Below are 16977 nucleotides of genomic sequence, written 5' to 3' on the forward strand. Positions count from 1 at the left end.
GCATCCTACGGCACACGGATGGGCAACCCGCGACCGGTTTCAATCCGGCCCGCGGAAGGAATTCCGGATGGAGATAAAAGGAATGTATTACGAGAAACACGTGTTTTCAGGCAAATTTGTTGGCTCGGCATGTCGGGGAACGGGTGCCATTCATATTGTCGCGTTACGTCTTAGAGACTGACTTGACAGACGCTATAGTTTTGGCTGTGTGTGTGTGCTAGGGGCGTCGGCGTCGCGCTGTGACGAGGCGGCATGCGAGCACACGTGAGAACGTCAGGCCGGGTTGCCGTGTCTGCTACAGCAGTAGAGACGGCTGGCAGCGCGCGTCGGCAGCGTCGCCTGCAGTGTCCCAGGACTGCCGTGCGAGCGCGGAACCGACGGCTTCTGGAGCGCCGCACTCGACGCCACGCAGCAGCTCCGCGACGACACACGCGCCTAGCGCCCGAGAGGACGAACATACTGTTGACTGGGCCACGCAGCCTCGTACGGCCACGTCGCGCGCTGTGCTTCAGAAACTCTGCTTTATGCAGGACGGCAAGTGTTCCTCACGGACCCGGATGCGGGGGTGAGGCGGCCGACGGCAAGCCCGGACAGTGCTGCGGCACCGCGCCGTCTTCGCCGACGAGTCCCGGTTTTGCGTCCAGCATCAGGACATGAGTCCGATCATCTCGGGTTCATACTGTGTCGTACGAAACCTGGCGGCTGTGCTGTATATTCCTCACGTTTTGACCGCACGCTGCCCGTGTCGCCGAAACGCAGACATCTGTGTACAGGACGGTCGGCTGTTTGCCTGGCCAGTGCGTCGTCCAGATGTGTCACGGAGTGGAAACATGCGGTCAGGGTTCACCGAGAGACTGGCAGGAAGCGACAGTCGGCTGGATTTGAAGCTGCACGGGGATGACGCAGTTGCGCCTGTCAGTCAAAACTCAGCTCCAGTCGATGTGGAGGCACTGCTGACAGCAGATGCGGCAGCTCCGTGTACTGACTCGCGCACCCCGTCTACTCCCAAATTACGAAATGAATGTAACTGTCGCTGTGGAGACGCGCTGGCAGTGAAGGCTGTCGCGGTCCGTAGGCGAGTGGGACGGAAACGGAGCCGACTGCGGGAAGGCGTGCTCTGGACAGGGATTCGCAGGGTGCGGGTGTAGCCTGCCCAGCTCAGGAGGTAGCCACAGAGCCGGCGACCGCCACACCTGTGGATGGGGGTAGAGAGAGAGAGAGAGAGAGAGAGAGAGAGAGAGAGAGAGAGAGAGACGGGCAGCCCGGCTGTGGGGTTGGCCCGGCTGTGGGGTTGGCCCGGCTGTGGGGTTGGCCCGGCTGTGGGGTTGGCCCGGCTGAGCCTGGCCGAGGCGAGGCACGGCACGGCACAGGCGGGCTCCGGCTCGGGCTGCCGCTGCCGCTCCGGCTGCAATCAATACGCGGGCCGGCCGACGGCCCCCACGCCGCTGTGCTGTGCCTCGCGTCGCCTCCACAGTGGCGGAGGGGAGCACCGGGCAGAGTTAACACGAGGGAGAGTGCGGGGCACCTCGCACTACGGCATTTACATTTCATACTGCGCAAGGAAAACAGTTCCGGTGGAGAACTGCCACGGAGCAACTTAGGAAGCTGCTCCCATGCTTCATCTACGGCGGGTTGGTGGGCTGCCTTACCCGAGACACTGCATCGTACGCCGAGGCGGCCATATCGTGTGTCGTTCGGGCTGTGATCCCGCGCTACAAACGCCCCACAGATGTCAGTGGGAGTCGATCGGGTAGTGCTGGGGCGTTCTGTGGTGAACACCTGGGAACGCTCAACGCTCTCGTCGAAGCACCCGAGGCTCCGTTCTAATCACGAAGACGGTACACTGGCTCCAAATATCTACTCAAACGCACACAGTTTGCACAGGGTACTTTATTTTTCAAAAATTCGGATGTTGGCAGAGATATGCTTCAGTAGTCGACAGTAGATTATAAACAAACTTCCGCCACCAGCATAGACGTATATCTTACGGTATTTCACCGTGTGTGACAAAATGGCAACTCTCGCACCGTGCACGCTGCGTGAGAGATCAAAAGAATCCGAGAAGAGAGTTAGAAATCCGAACGGCTACACTAGACACGGAACTTGACGTGCGCCCGCAACACTTTAACGATTTTGTAATCGATTGGCAACGTGCGCACAGCGTCTACACTGGTGGATCACGCACTGCAGACCGCGCTGCAACCGCACACTGTGACGAAGTACTGAAGGACTGCGGAGGCGTTCAGCAGAAAATCACCACCCTGTGGGTAAGACGGCACCCAGGCAACGGGGCCACTCCAACTGTCGGCGCTCCCGCTCCCACCCCCACACACACCCCCACACCCCCCCACCCCCCCCCACACCCCCACCCCCCCACACACACCCCCCCACACCCCCACACCCCCACACCCCCACACACCCACACACCCACACACACACCTACTGCGCCTCCTGTACTGACGCTGCCGCCACACAGTCACAGTCCCTGCCTGCAGCGTCGCCCCTCCCCCTTAGTTAGGCACGGACGGCTCCGCCTGCACCTCTGCGGCTACGACTGCTGGCCGGCAGACTCGCCACTGTGCGACTGCGGCGCGGACACCACACCACATCCGGCCGCCTTCTGCGATAGCGCAACCGCTGCAGTGCTCGGCGCTCAGTCAATAGCAACTCTTCCTACCACGGTCACGTCGCTACTATATATATGGCAACTGAATGCATCAGATTTAACTCTTCTGTATAAACCAATGTAAATATTCCTTGTGAGTCTTGCTTGGTATACATTTATGATTAACACGATTGTATGTGCCTTTTAAACTGTAACAAATCATGTACTAGAGGCTGCCTTAGTGCATGTCAGAGGCTCATAATAAAAATAAAAAAAAAACATCTTATTTGACGAGAAGTGACCGGTACATGCTGTCAGCAGGCACGTCCTGGCAAACTCCGCCTCGGCCGCCAGTGTTTAGATCGCCGCCGCAGACCGGAGGTCCCAGTCAGTCAGTCAGTCAGTCAGTCAATCAGCCGAGTCAGTCGCAGCCACTTGAGTTATTATTGTAGCTGCCGTCTGCCGCTTGACGTCACCGGCTACCAGAGTGTAGTGTACATAGCTGGACTTGTACTTCACCAGCAGTGCGGCTAACGTGGACTATTACGGAAGAGCTTGTACCGCAACAACTTGCTCGAAGGCGAGCAGCTTGTTCTTCTTACGGACAGAGAACCCTGTTAACACAGAAGTGCAGCTGTGATGCAGAAAGAGGACGACGGCCACCGGACAACAACACCTTCTCCCTGCTTCCCCTGGTACGAGACACTACAGTGGCAACGGCGACAAGAGAAAAGCAGCGACCACTATTCCAGCACACGGCGGCTGCCGGCGCCCACCGCCAGCGCCAGAGCTGCTTACCCAACATTCAGCACGCACCGACTGCGGCGAGTCGCGTGACGATGTGACAGCCACTTCCTACAACGACAGACAGTTAGCCACAGCCGTTGTGAGTGCCCTCTCGTCTTCAGCCAGGCCTCCGGAGTCAGTACGAAGGTAACTCACTTACCTAGAAGCTCAGTCCTTGCGGGTGTTCGGAGCAAGTAGTTAACCAGAGTTAAAATCCCACGGATAAGTGACTGATCCGCTGCGGTAACGAGGAGTGATTCACCGAGTGTCTCTTCTCCTTCGAAAGAACGCAGTTCTGGTGAGAATAAAGATTCGAATTTAATCCAAGTACATTCTTCTTTCGCATCTATCTCCTTTCCTATCATCAACGTTACTTCTAAAAGTGCTCAACTATCACGTTGATTATCCGACAGTAGGCAGCATTTTTTTCAACAGTGAGGAACGATCGCTATGTCCTTTTTGTTTGGCGATTTCAGCCAACGGCAGCTTGAAGCCTATAAAACTAAAGACAGACCTGCAGACAAAACATCCAGACCGTGCAACTAAAACTCATCGATACGCAACAATTAAAAATAAGTGTCATATTCCTCAAAAAAGAGTTATAAGCTCACAACAGAACACCAAGAACACCCCAAGAGAGATCCTCCTCCATTACTTTGAATAACACGAACATTCGAGAATTTCAAAAAAGAGTTTAACTCTGATGTGCTCACCACCACCAGCGTTCTTGATGTTGTTGTTGTTATTGGTACTTGCAAAATTAGAGTGTAAACAGACATCGTGGGCCGTCTTTGTGCCACGTATGAGAAGCGCACCTCGGCAAACAGCACGGCGTGACCCGCAGCGAAGCCACTACGTCCTCCTAGATTATTTTTTTCTAATTTACTAGCTTCTGGTAAGCACCCATACAGCCATGGAAAAAAAGAATGTCAACGGTGACGATACGGAAGTCAGGACAGAGCAGGAGAGGAGAAACAACACAAGACAGCAAGCAGCCGAGTGGAGGAAATCTCTGACCGAACCTGGGATCGAACCCGGGACGTTTCGACCAGCAGGCACCGAGGCCAGTACATGCTCTCGGGTAACACAACACTTGGGAATAAATTTAAATGCGAGCAACCAAGTCAAACGTGTCGGTTCATTTCGTTGTTGGAAAACTGTCCTCTTACTCGGCTGTACTTTCACGTATCCATTGAATTATCAATTATTACTCTGTGTGAAATCAGTATATGGGTCGAGTGTAACAGAAATTAGCCATTAGGTCGTATTCAAAGAAAACGCAACGATGACATATGTTTACAGCGCAAAAAGTCTTCCGACTAGTGGCAGATAATGCAAGTGATCCAACCAGCAAACAATTAAGAAGTGCATCTTTTATTCTTGGTGTTGACGTCACCTCAGCATCTGTCGAAAGGGAAATATCGGCGATGAGTGCAAACCGGCCAGAACAGAGATAAAGCTTCGATATATTTCAATTAAAATATTAGTTTTCATTTACTTAAACAAATTTACAACATACCACCAGTTGGTACTTTTAAAATCAACCAATAGCCAAAATTCAGTTTCAGAGGTACGAAGAATTCGTATTTACGTGAATAAATACACTGACCACGCAACGCATTGCGACCACTGGCCAACGCGACGTCGCATGCCGCCTGGTGGCGGTCGCGTGACACGGGGGCGACCCTGGACAAGGTGTGGGCTTCAGAAATGGGGAAGTGCGTTGAGATAAGCCACTTTGACGAAGGGCAGTTGATTATTACATAGAGGCTGTGAACGAGCATGTAGAAAACGGCGAAGCTAGTCGAACATTCACGGGAAGAGGTAGTAGGGCACAGAAAGTAACACTTGGCGCTAAATGGTTGTAAGTCCGCGACTCTTCACAGAACGTGGGGTACGGAGACTCCTGTGTTCTGTAAAGTAGGATAGACGGTGGCCTGTGGCATCTCTGCCGAAAGAGCACAACGCTGGCGCACGCACAAGGCTTTTGGAGCACAGTTGGACATGCAGCTCCACAGCAGACCAACCCTACGTGCTCACACGTCGATGCAACGACACCGAAATTACGACTGCAGTGGGCACGGGACTACCGGGAATCGACGGCTGACCGATGGGAAGGTATCGGCTACTCGGGTGAATCTCATTTTCGCCACACCGTGTCCACGGTCGTCTCCGGAAACGCCCTCATCCAGGCGAACGGCGTCCCGAAACGCGCAGCGCGCCACGGTGGCAGCCTGGTGGGAGCAGCAGTGTATTGCGCTACGGGAGACACTCTCCTGTGCTTGCGTGGGACCTGTGGTAGTAACCCAAGGCACGCTGACACATTGACTGATTGATTGAGAGAGTATGGGACCAAACGGCGAGGTCATCAGTCCCGCGATTCCAAAGTGGGTTACATAGGAAAGAGGGTCTGCTAAAAGTGGACGGATTCAATCTGAGTAGTCAAATTATAAAAGAATGAACAGTAAAAGCATAAAAGGTGAGACCAAATCTAAAAACTGGGAAAAAAGAAAAAAATGGGGGCCGTGATGGGGTTACAGACCGTGAAGACTGCAAAAGGAACCCCAGCCACAACCAACCCGCTCCTGCTCCAAGACTAAAGGAAAACATTATGCCTGTTAATAAAAACCACTTTCACGGAGGAAACCGAGGATCAGGTCAACCACCCGTGGATCGTCTGCTAATATTCAATTTAAGGAAGCAGGAAGACTATACTTAGTATGAGGGGTCGAAAGAAGGGGACATGCCACCAATATATGAGATATCGTCAGCCTGGCGCCAAAACCACATTGTGGGGGTGGGTCGTTACGTAGGAGGAAACAATGGGTGAGCTGGGTGTGTCCAATGAGAGACGTAGAACAATGGACTCCTTCCGAGAGGGGCGGAAAGAAGTGCCCCAAACTGCAGTAGACTCCTTGATTGTGCAGAGTATATTATTGTGAACAGCAATGTTCCAGACCGCATTCCACTGTCGGGCAAACAGAGATTTGACGTAGATCCGTACACCCGCAGGGGAATCTTGAAAGGAAATAAGTATCTGCTTCTCTAGCCAAAAGGTTAGCCAATTCACTCCCTGGGATTCCCACACGATGTGGGACCTCGAGAAACACGACTGAACAGGCGGGAGGTTTATGGGCAGAGAGATCGTGGATGACAAGAGACCGAGGGGTGACGAGAACACCATCGATCGATAGCCTGCAGGCTGCTCATGGAGTCCAAACAAATTAAAACACTATGGAGGCAGGCCTGACAAACAAAAAGGAGGGCCCTGTGAGTGGCTAGAAACTCTCCTGTAAATACAGTACATGATCCTGGCAACAAATGGTGCTCGAAGCCGGCAGGAGACGTGAAAGCGTATCTCAGCTTATCACTAGTCTTAGAACCGCCAGAGTAACAGATGAGGGCACCCTGGAACTCTGCAAGGATGGCACATACAAGATGCCGGTAAACCAAAGGAGGGGACTGATGACCTCAGATGTTAAGTCCCATAGTGCTCAGAGCCATTTGAACCATTTCAAACCATAGGAGCAACAGATACCTTAGGACCCTGGAAGAGATCGGTCCTAATCCGTGGTCTAGGCACCGTCCAGGGGGGGGGGGGAGGGGGGGAGTATGGGACTCCTCCCACAGGGTGCAGTCCAGTGAGTGCAAATGCAGGTCCCAGCAGTGGGTAGTGAGACGCATACCAACTGGAAATCCCACCCGTGGGTAGGAGACATCCCACTTTGACGAAGAGCACAGAGTACAAAGGATGGTCAAGGAACTGGCGAATGGCGACTGTGTAAGAAAGGAGTTGGCTCCATCGGATGTGTAGAGGGGAAATCCCTGCTTCTGTGAGGAGACTATCAACAAGACTACTGCGAAAGGCAACAACAGCCAGACACACCTCACAGTGATGGACAGGGTCAAGGAGTTTCAAAGTACAAGGAGCTGCTGAGCCATAAACTTGACTACCGTAATCGAGTCTGGACAAGAGCAGAGTGGAACGGTCTGCACCCCAAGGTGCGTGAGCTAGGGGGCGGAGAGCATTTAGGTGGCGAATGTGGGGAAGCCATGTCAGCTTGTTATTCAAAAAAAAGCCCACGAAACGGGACTGTGGTACAACATCGAGGAGATGGTTGCCTAAATAAAGTTCTGGATCAGGGTGTACTGTGGGTCGACGACAAAAATGCATAACCGGCGTTTTGGGGGGTGAAGAACTGGAAGCCATAGGCGGTGGCTCACACAGAGGCCCGTCGGATGGCGCTCAGCAGACGCCAGCGAGTGGGAGCTGCACCAGATGCAAAAATCGCCAACGTACAACGCCGGGGTAACCAGAGGCCCAACAGAGATCACACGTCCATTTATGGCAATGAAGAAGGGTGTGACAGCACAGAACCCTGTGGGATACCATACTCCTGAATCTGAGGGGTGCTGAGTGTAGAACCCGGAAGAGAGAGAAAGATAAAAACTCGCGATAAAAGTCTGAAGAGGACCACGGAAGCCCCAGTCTTGAAGGTCAGCTAAAATGTGATGGAGCCAAGCCATGTCACACGCCTTATGTAGGTCAAAGAAAACTGCGACAAGGTACTGGCGGAGAGAAAAGCCTGTTGGATGGCGGATTCCAATCGGAGTAAATGTTCAGTTGGAAACCACCCTACCTGATACACTGACAAAAGGCCCCGAGATTAGGGTACCCAACATGATCTGGAGTCGACCATCCTTTCGAGCAGTTTACAAAGCACATTCGTAAGCGTAATGGGGCGGTAGCTGTCTAGAGACGCTGGGTTTTTCCTGGGCTTACGGACGGGGATAACTATACTGTTTCGCCATTGCGACGGAAAAGCACCCATGAGCCAGATGTGATTCAAGACCTTGAGGAGCTGTTGCTGTGGGGAACGTCCAAGTGTTGAATCATCTGATTGTGAATGGAATCTGGCCCTGTGGCTGTGTCTCGTGAAGACCTAAAAGCCTGCAGCAATTCCCATTCAGCGAAAGGTGCATTATAGGGCGCAACGTGGTGCGGGATGAAATGGAGGGGGTCTGTTCAACTCTGCGTTTCTGCTGGACAAAGGTACGACGGTAGGAAGCAGACGAAGATGCCACCACAAAGTGTGTGACAAGGTGTTCTGCGAGGACCAATGGATCAGTGCACAGAGCTCCTCGGAGGTTCAGACCCTGGACAGTTGACTGTTGCTGGCGGCCCAGAATGCTACGGAGCTTTGACCGAACCTGCGAGGAACAGGAATACGTCTCCAGGGAGGAAACACAGCGCTTCCAACATTCCTTTTTACTCCGCTTAGTAAGATAACGAGCCTTAGCTCGGAGACGCTTAAAAGTGAGGAGGCTGGTCTGAGAGGTGTGTCGCCTAAATAGCCGCAGCGCCCGTCGGCTGTCCTGGACAGCGACTGTGACGTCCTCGGTCCACCACAGTACCGGCCGATGACGAGGGGGCCCTGTGGATAGAGGGACAGCAGTGCCCGCAGCATGAAGAAGAGCGGCAGAGATGCCTCGCATGACGACGGCAATGAAATTCGAGAGGGAGCTGTCAAAGCGGACAGAAGACATGTATAAAGGCCAACTGTCCCTGCAGAATGCCCAACGTGGGGGCCTGTCTGCCTGGCGGCAGCAGGGGAACGAAAGTGTCACAGGAAAGTGGTCACTGTGACAAAGGTCATCATGGGATGACCAATGTAGGGAAGCCACGAGGGCAGGAGAGGAGATCGTGAGATCGACAGCAGATACTCTTTTGCAGAGTTTTAGCAGTAATCCACGCGCTTTCAAATCGAAACTGAAGAGTTTCCTCATGGGTCACAGTTGACACACACAGACTGTGGAAAACAGGGGCTTCCCTCGTGGACGGGGTGGCCACAGTCACCACACCAAGGATCCGCCATGCAGCGGGAAAACATATGCCCAAAACGCAAGCAGCAAAAGCACCGCATAGGTGGAGAGATGTACGGTTTCACGTCACTTCTGTAGCACATATCCCTGAGCACCTCTGGGAGGGGATCCCCCTCGAAATCCAGAATGAGGGCGCCAGTGTCGGTGCGGCTGTCTCTGCGACCCTTCTGCACACGGCCAACAAAATGAACGCCACGCCGCTCCAGATTAGCCCGGAGTTCATCAGTTTCCAGGATGAGGTCCCTATGAAAAAGGACTCCCTTGGCCATATTCAGAGGTTGGTGAGGACTCACAGAGACTGGGACGTTGCCAAGACGATCACAGGCACGAAGAGCTGCGGATTGGGTGGCAGAAGCAGCTTTGATCGACACGGAGCCCGACCGCATGTTACTAATAGACTCCACTTCACCAAACTTGTCCTCGATATTGTCCACGAAAAAGAATGGCTTTGTGGCGGTGAAAGTGTCCCCATGCGTCCTAGTACAGACGAGTTAACGAGGAAAGGGTTTCAGGCCGAGACGGCGAGCCTGGTCCTCCTCCCATCGGGCAGCCAGGGAAGGGAAGGCTGCGAGGTCATGCCAGGCAGTATTTAAGGATCCTTCACCATTGGAAGAGACGGTCGTGTGAGGACCTCAATACGCTTCATGCGGCGAGCGTCCGGCCTGATACCACCGACTCCGACAAGGGGCTGTCCCCACGGGCGCCACCCAGCCACTGCGAGGGCCGTCTGGCACGGCGGCCGTTGCCGGGAGTTCCGATGCTCCAGGAAGAGGAGCAACCACTCCTTGGCATACACGGGGAGGGAACAGCTCAGCCGTCAGCGTGTTGTCCGGGGGCTCAGCCATACGGGTACGTAACAGCCCCACCACACGGACTGGCTACATACACGTGCTGGTGACCCAGCAGGGTGGAAGGGGGCTACAAGGAGAAAGGAGGGGTGAGGAATCCACACCGTGTATGCTAGGGAGGGAGTTCTTCCCCATATGGCTCACACTAAAAACGGGAAATTTTGAAGTGGAGGTCAAACCTCAAGTGGGGACCGAAACGCCAAAAGGGTGAAAAAACAGGGAAAAGGAACAAAACTGCAACCAATACAGGAAACCAGGGGAATAGCCAGCTCGACATAAATCAGAACGCCGAGAGAGGGGAAGGAGGTGGCAACGTGGAAGGAGCGGGGATAGGGATGGAAACGCAGCCAGGGAATGAAGAATGAGGTGCAACAGCTCGTGGCCCCAGGCGCGACACGCACGAAAGAACCGGCTGCATCCCTTCCCATCCCTTCGTGCCACGTGCCTTCTCTGACGGCGGTGTCACCTGTCATCAGTGCAGCTGCCCGTCTCTCCGAACACTGGTTTGAGCGGCGTTATAGTGAACTCACGTTCAAGTCTCGTCGACCAAATCTGCGTTATGTAAATCCTATGGAGCCCATCTGGGTCACTAATGGGCGCTGTCACAGCAGACGCCAATCAGCGGCCCGTTATTTGCGCGTATCACACGACCGTAGACATCTGGTGGCACATACGCTCATAAACGCACCAACAAACTGCAGGATCCCTGATAAGCAGAATCATCAGAGGTTGAAAGACAGACAGACAAGCCGTTAAGCAGGTGGACATAACGGTTTGGCTCATCAGTGTGTAACACCAGAACTCTAGTGCTATACTGATTTATTTTCCCTTTTGCTTTTTAATGTTACATCGTTGAGCTTCCCTAAATGTGTTTGTTTGAATATAAAACACAAAATTGTATACTCCTTTCTTTGCAAAAACTTTGATGTCATGGTTTGATTCTATGCAACGTAGTATACCTGTCATTTAAATTAAACTTACTGTATATAATTGTAATTTCTGTGTGAATAATATTTTGTAGAAATGTCAATACGTGCAAATGTTCTGTTTTATTTAACGTGTTTGGTTGCTGTTATGTAAACCGCTGATCCTCACTTAGGGTTCTTAGTTATTCTGTATGTAAAAGTTGTTGTGGTTCCCCTCGGGAACGGAACTGTGTAGCGTGCGCAAATTGTGGTTGGCCTAAGTAGAAAAGGTGGAACAGAGAGTCAGTCGGGGACGAGCTACGAGTCGGGGACGAGCTACGAGTCGGGGACGAGCTACCAAACTGTGCACTGCCATGTAAAAATTGCATATTGTGCTGGTTCCGAGAGAGGCTTTTCTGTTACTTTCCAATGCCTCGGATGGATGGATAAATAGCTGGAACGATTCTGGATTTGGTATTCATCATCGCCACCAAGAAGAGCCAGAGTCCAGCAATTCCGCCTGCGAATCCACCTATCAACATGCAGTTGCCACCACGTTGCGCAATCATTACATCGGAATACTACAATGATGTACAGTGAAGGATCAGCTTAATGGATGTGGTAGTGTGCTCAAATATAAGGTAATTTATAACTGAATTTATGTACCTACCTTGATTTTTCTCCTTATCGTAACACCTCTCAGGTTCCTCTCCGTTTGAACTAAAGTGATTTCCGAGTGTCCCTACTGAAAGAACATTAAAGCCCAGTGTTTTGCTAATTGAAGACTCTTGAACATAGTTAAAAGAAAGTTACAGTTAATGATGCTTGATAAAAATAATTTTCCTAGTTAAACTGCTTATTAATGTGTTGTTGCCAACTTCAAATTAAAAGTTCTTAAGACTGAGGCTTATAAAGTTTTGCTTAGTAAATGATCACATTACTGCGTGTCGTAAATCGCAGAAGGTGAGTCAGTATCTTACATATATGTTAATTTTGTGTCTCACGGTAGTAAAAGTGGAAAACTGCAGTTGTGAAACGTTATATAATCATGTTTGCTAAGTGTTTGTCTCTCTTGTGTATTGGAAGTGCACATTAATAGTATAACAGGATCCACAGTTTGTCTATTGTGTTAATGCTCGGTAACAAGTAACGGAAAGACCACTAATTATGAAAACCATAATTTCTTTATTCAAATGATAGTGAGAATCAACCTGTTACTGGATTCCAATTAACTTTCATTTTAAATAGTAAAGTATTTAACTGATAGACACTTAACCTATGTCCAATTTATGATCCTGCAGTGAATGTTAATAGTAATGTTTAAAGACCGTTCAGTTTGAACAAGGCCTGAAAGTAACAGTGTGTTTCGGTATCTGTTATATCTTTGCAAATAGTTTGTGCTGCTCCAGTTGTTAGCTTCGATCTTAAAACATATGTATGTGTCAAAGTTCATTGCACTCGCGTGTGACCAAGTCTAGGTTGTGTTTGTCCGTTATAGTTACTTATACCTACTTGCTTAAACGAGAACGTTAATCTTTCTCTTGCCTAATTAGGCTGGCGACCGTTTTCCTTATTCTTTAAACAGTATAGCTAGGCAAAAATATTGTTTGTTACTGTTTGAATATTTACGTAATTCTGACTTTCATTTCCGATAAGCCATTTCCGTTAGGTACAACACGGTCAACCTAGCAAAATTCCTCTCAGAGGGTAACAGTTCTGTTGCGTTATACCATAATTGCTTTAAGATTGTTTTATTTCACAACCTGCCTCCAGCTTCGAGGTTATGGTGTAGCAGTAGCAGGCGGAAGTGTTATAAGTGTGCACCCATGTTAGAAATGCTTCATTTTTAGAAACCCGCTTTTTATTTAGTTCTCCAAGATGCATTACTTGCCTCTAAAAAAGTTGACACCTCTAGTCACGCTCCGCGTATAATGAGCATGCGAGTAGAGAGAAACCCAGCCGGCGGGAACTGTGGGGGACTTGTGTCAGCGGCCTGCCTCACGTCGACGGAAACGTAAAGCATAGTGGGCCGTCCAGTCACCTGAGACCAGACTGTCACTCATCGGAAGAATCTTAAGGCAATTTAACACATCCACGAAAGAAGTGGCTTATAAGGCGCTTGTTCGACCCATTCTCGAGTACTGTTCGTCTATCTCGGATCCGTACCTGGTAGGAATGTTGGAGGAGATCCGACGAAGAGCGGCGCGTTTCGTCACGGGATCGTTTAGCTGGCGAGAGAGCGTTACGGAGATGTTAAAAAAACTCCCCTGGCAGACATTACAAGAGGGGCGTCGCGCATTACGGAGTTACTATTGAAATTTCGAGAGAGCACGTTCCAGAAAGAGTCGTAAAACATATTATTCCCCCCACATACGTCTCGCGTAAAGATCACGAGGAGAAAATTCGAGAAATTACTATTCGGCAATGAAGAGGGAAACGCGAATCAGTGGTACGAAAATTATCCTCCGCCACGCACCATTAGGTGGCTTGCGGAGTATGACGTAGACGTAGATGTTTGCGGGAAACGTCCGGACGCGTGTACGTGAGATTTACTCTAGACGGAGGCAGACGAAGTACACAGGTTCCGACCCGCGGGTGTCGAAAGGAAGGGGTGGCTTCAGCAACGCCATCTAGGCCGTATGTAACAATGCCGATGCTGCGGTGAGACGGGAAGCAGAAAATTAAGACAATGGAACCAGTCAGACATATTTCAGGTCGAGGAGTTCAAGGACAGTCGCAGTAAATCTAAAACTGAAACAATAAAATCGGTCGGTGCACTGAAGGAAAAAGCAGAAATAACAACACGAAACACGCGACGTGAAAAGTTTTAGGGGTGAAATTCATAACTGCACATTTAGGCTGGCAGACGAAGCCAAGAATACGACAAGAACTCCGTCCGACGACAGAAAAATACGCCAGTCTGAGTAAATGAAAGTGAGATGGGCGTAAAGAAAAGCTGGAGGAAGTCTGAAATGCCGTTCGTAGTACGTCGTGTGATGTAGTATGACTCCACGAATTAATAATAATAAACAGAAATGGGAATACTTGGCTTGGTATGCACAATACTGACGGGGGGTGGGTGGGCAGCAGTCGGCCGCGTGTGTGTGTGTCGCAGTTGGCTGCCAACCTGAGGGTTCAGACACGGCGTGAGACAAGTCAGGATACTGCTGTGTGTGTTCTCATTTCATTACGGTTAGCTGGTGCGCGTCGGCGAGCTACGGCCTGCACAACACACACCTCGGCCGGCGATCCGCATTCCTATCTCAGTGTAGCGCCTGTTTAACTCTGTACAGGTTTGTAGTATTTTTACTGCTTTCGTACGCCGAGTGAAAACGTCTGCTAAATGAAGATTGTACAATCAACAATATACTGAGTACGGAGTCGCGTTCAGGCAATGCCCAGCCACGCCACAGCGCGTGACGCGTCGTGGTGTCCTCGCTGTGGGCTGTGTGCGGGTCGAACGTCATCCGACAACTGCTCACCCGGCGTTCAAAAATAGAGCAAGGATTTTTGGTTGGAAGCAGAAATTCTTCGAAACGCACGAAACAGGACTACGCAGGACTGCTTCAGCAGGACAAAGTGCAAGTTATCGAAGCACTGTCATATGAAGTTTCTCTCTGAATAGAAAAAAAAAAAAAACTCATACTACTGGTGAGCCGTCAATCAAAGCTTCCACTCACAAAGCAAACGTAATTGCTTTTGGAAAAGATAGTCAGCGAAAATTGGACGAGACACCTCGTTTACACAACAGTGTCGAACGCAGGATCGAAGAAAAGTCCCAAATGCGAAGGAATAGCTCCTCTACTTACTAGACCGAAGAAAAGTCCCATTGTTTGGCCCTTTACTGTGACGATTCGTGGACGACAATACCGGAATAAGTACCGTTTTCTAAAAAATTGCAAACAACATCAAAAGGTTGGGATGCATTTTCGTGTTATAAATGTCGGCGGCCAGTGTGGCCGAACGGTTCTAGGCGCTTCAGTCTGGAACCGCACGACCGCTACGGTCGCAGGTTCGAATCCTGCCTCGGGCATGGACGTGTGTGATGTCCTTAGGTTAGTTGGGTTTAAGTAGTTCTAAGTTCTAGGGGACTGATGACGTCAGATGTCCCATAGTGCTCAGAGCCATTTGAACCATTTGTTATTAATCAATTTTTGGCGGAAAATAGTTTCTCTTGGGACAGAGTTACGGAAAGTTGTAGTGTTAGCTTCACGTTCTGATTTCTAAGTATCGCTAAGAAAAAAATTCTAGTTTGAAACCAGATATTCAAGCTACTTAAAGAGGAACAATTCAGCCGTCTCAGTGATTTTCTGAATTTCTCCTGTGACTCGTCACGTGAAGAAACGTTAAATGTGGAAAGTGTTGTTCAAGTGAAAACATTATTTACCCAGGGTGTGGCTGACGCTCATACAGCCACGCAGCGCCGCCGCCCCCTCAGCCGTGTCTGCCGCGCCTGCCCTGGCGCCACTCTGACACCCTCTACAGGGTCGCCTCTCGAGCACTCGCTGCCTCGGACTCGCTGACGAACCGACGTCCTCCGAGTTCGTTTCTGGCCGTCGAGTTAAGAAAAGAATCAATGGGGGCCACGTCGGGACTGTAAGGCGCATAGCGTACCGTGGAGATGTGTGTTTCGTGCCAGAAACTGCGTGAAGGAATGTGCGGCACGTTGCCTGGCACAGTTGTGATGAAGCTTCCACTGTCCAACGACGTAACCCCCGTTCCTCCACCAGCTGCTCAAGGAATCTGCGCGCCCCCGAGGGAGGACTCGAACCTCCGGCGGGGTTCCCGTTAGGCTTCGTGTCCCGAGGGTGCGCGCAGGCAGCGCAGCGGCCGACTGAGACGCGGACGGCGCCCGCCTGCTGCGCTGACTGTCGTCTCTGTTGCGGCCGCAACTGCTGCACCTGCTACCCCTGCATGTTCACCACTTTCTTAAAGCACGCTACCGAATGAAACACGGTCCACAGATACTGCACAATCCCGTAAGCTCTCTTCAGTAGGGGCTCACGAACATCGGCCATCACGATGTACAGATGCGATTACGAAACACGTTCACTCTCACACGCTGCCAACACTGAGCTGACAGAGTTATGGCCGTGAAATTTGCAGTGAGTAGCAATTACGGTTCGTAACTGAACGTTGTGCGGACACGTGTCGCAAACAGGTCTCTAACGGAAGGAAAAAAAAAAAAAAATCAGAGCCAGTCTTTGATAAGCAGCTGTCGTAGGTAATTCGGCTACAAAGTCCTTTGAAAAACTGTACCCTTGTATAACAGTACTTCTGATAACCCTCTTTTACGAAAGTGTGATTGCAGGTTGTCAAAATTTTCCGAAAGAAGCAAACGAAATGAACGTAGGGAGGCCCGAGAAACAGTGGATTTGCAAAGGGGGGCCACCAGGCAGGCACAGTCAGACCGCCCTCCCAGCTATGGAGGTCAGTCACGTGGGAGCGGAAGCTGTGCGTAACATCGCCAGCACAAATGCGTACACTTTCAAAAATACCGCCAATCTTGTACGCAAGCATTTCGTAGGCACACACAGTGATCTCCATTCGACATCCGGCAGATGAACGCACATCCATTCCGACTGTTTGCGGCGACTCTCGCACCTCGGGCGTCCCCGTTTCCTTCTCTTGTGTTATCAGAAACGAGCAGACAGCCAGCGCTATTTTTGGGTCAGTTGCCGCAATCTCTTCCTGAACTACGCTGCGGTGGCACTGCGAAGCGGCTCCGTATTGTAATACAACGAGTGTCCCGAAAATCACCTAATTTACAGTTGCGCATAACACTCAGCCATCAGCCGAACTTTTAAATAAACACGAAACGCTTGATTTTCTACTTTCCGGTAGAATCTCTTTACTCTTTGTTCAGCCTTAAGCTAACTACGAAGATAATCACACACGATACATAGGAGCTATGAGTAGACATTCCTATTGCAACTACTCACATGACTGT

The 16977-nt window shown here is 50.8% G+C and overlaps 1 protein-coding gene across 2 annotated transcripts in view; it reads right to left on the reverse strand.

Annotated features, from left to right (window-relative positions):
* The window catches only part of LOC124718802 (protein roadkill), a 319005-nt gene that overhangs the window by 245336 nt on the left and 56692 nt on the right, over window positions 1–16977 (reverse strand). The window lies entirely within an intron of this gene.

The sequence above is a fragment of the Schistocerca piceifrons genome, chromosome 10 (genome assembly GCF_021461385.2).
Source record: "Schistocerca piceifrons isolate TAMUIC-IGC-003096 chromosome 10, iqSchPice1.1, whole genome shotgun sequence".
Lineage (NCBI taxonomy): Eukaryota > Metazoa > Arthropoda > Insecta > Orthoptera > Acrididae > Schistocerca > Schistocerca piceifrons.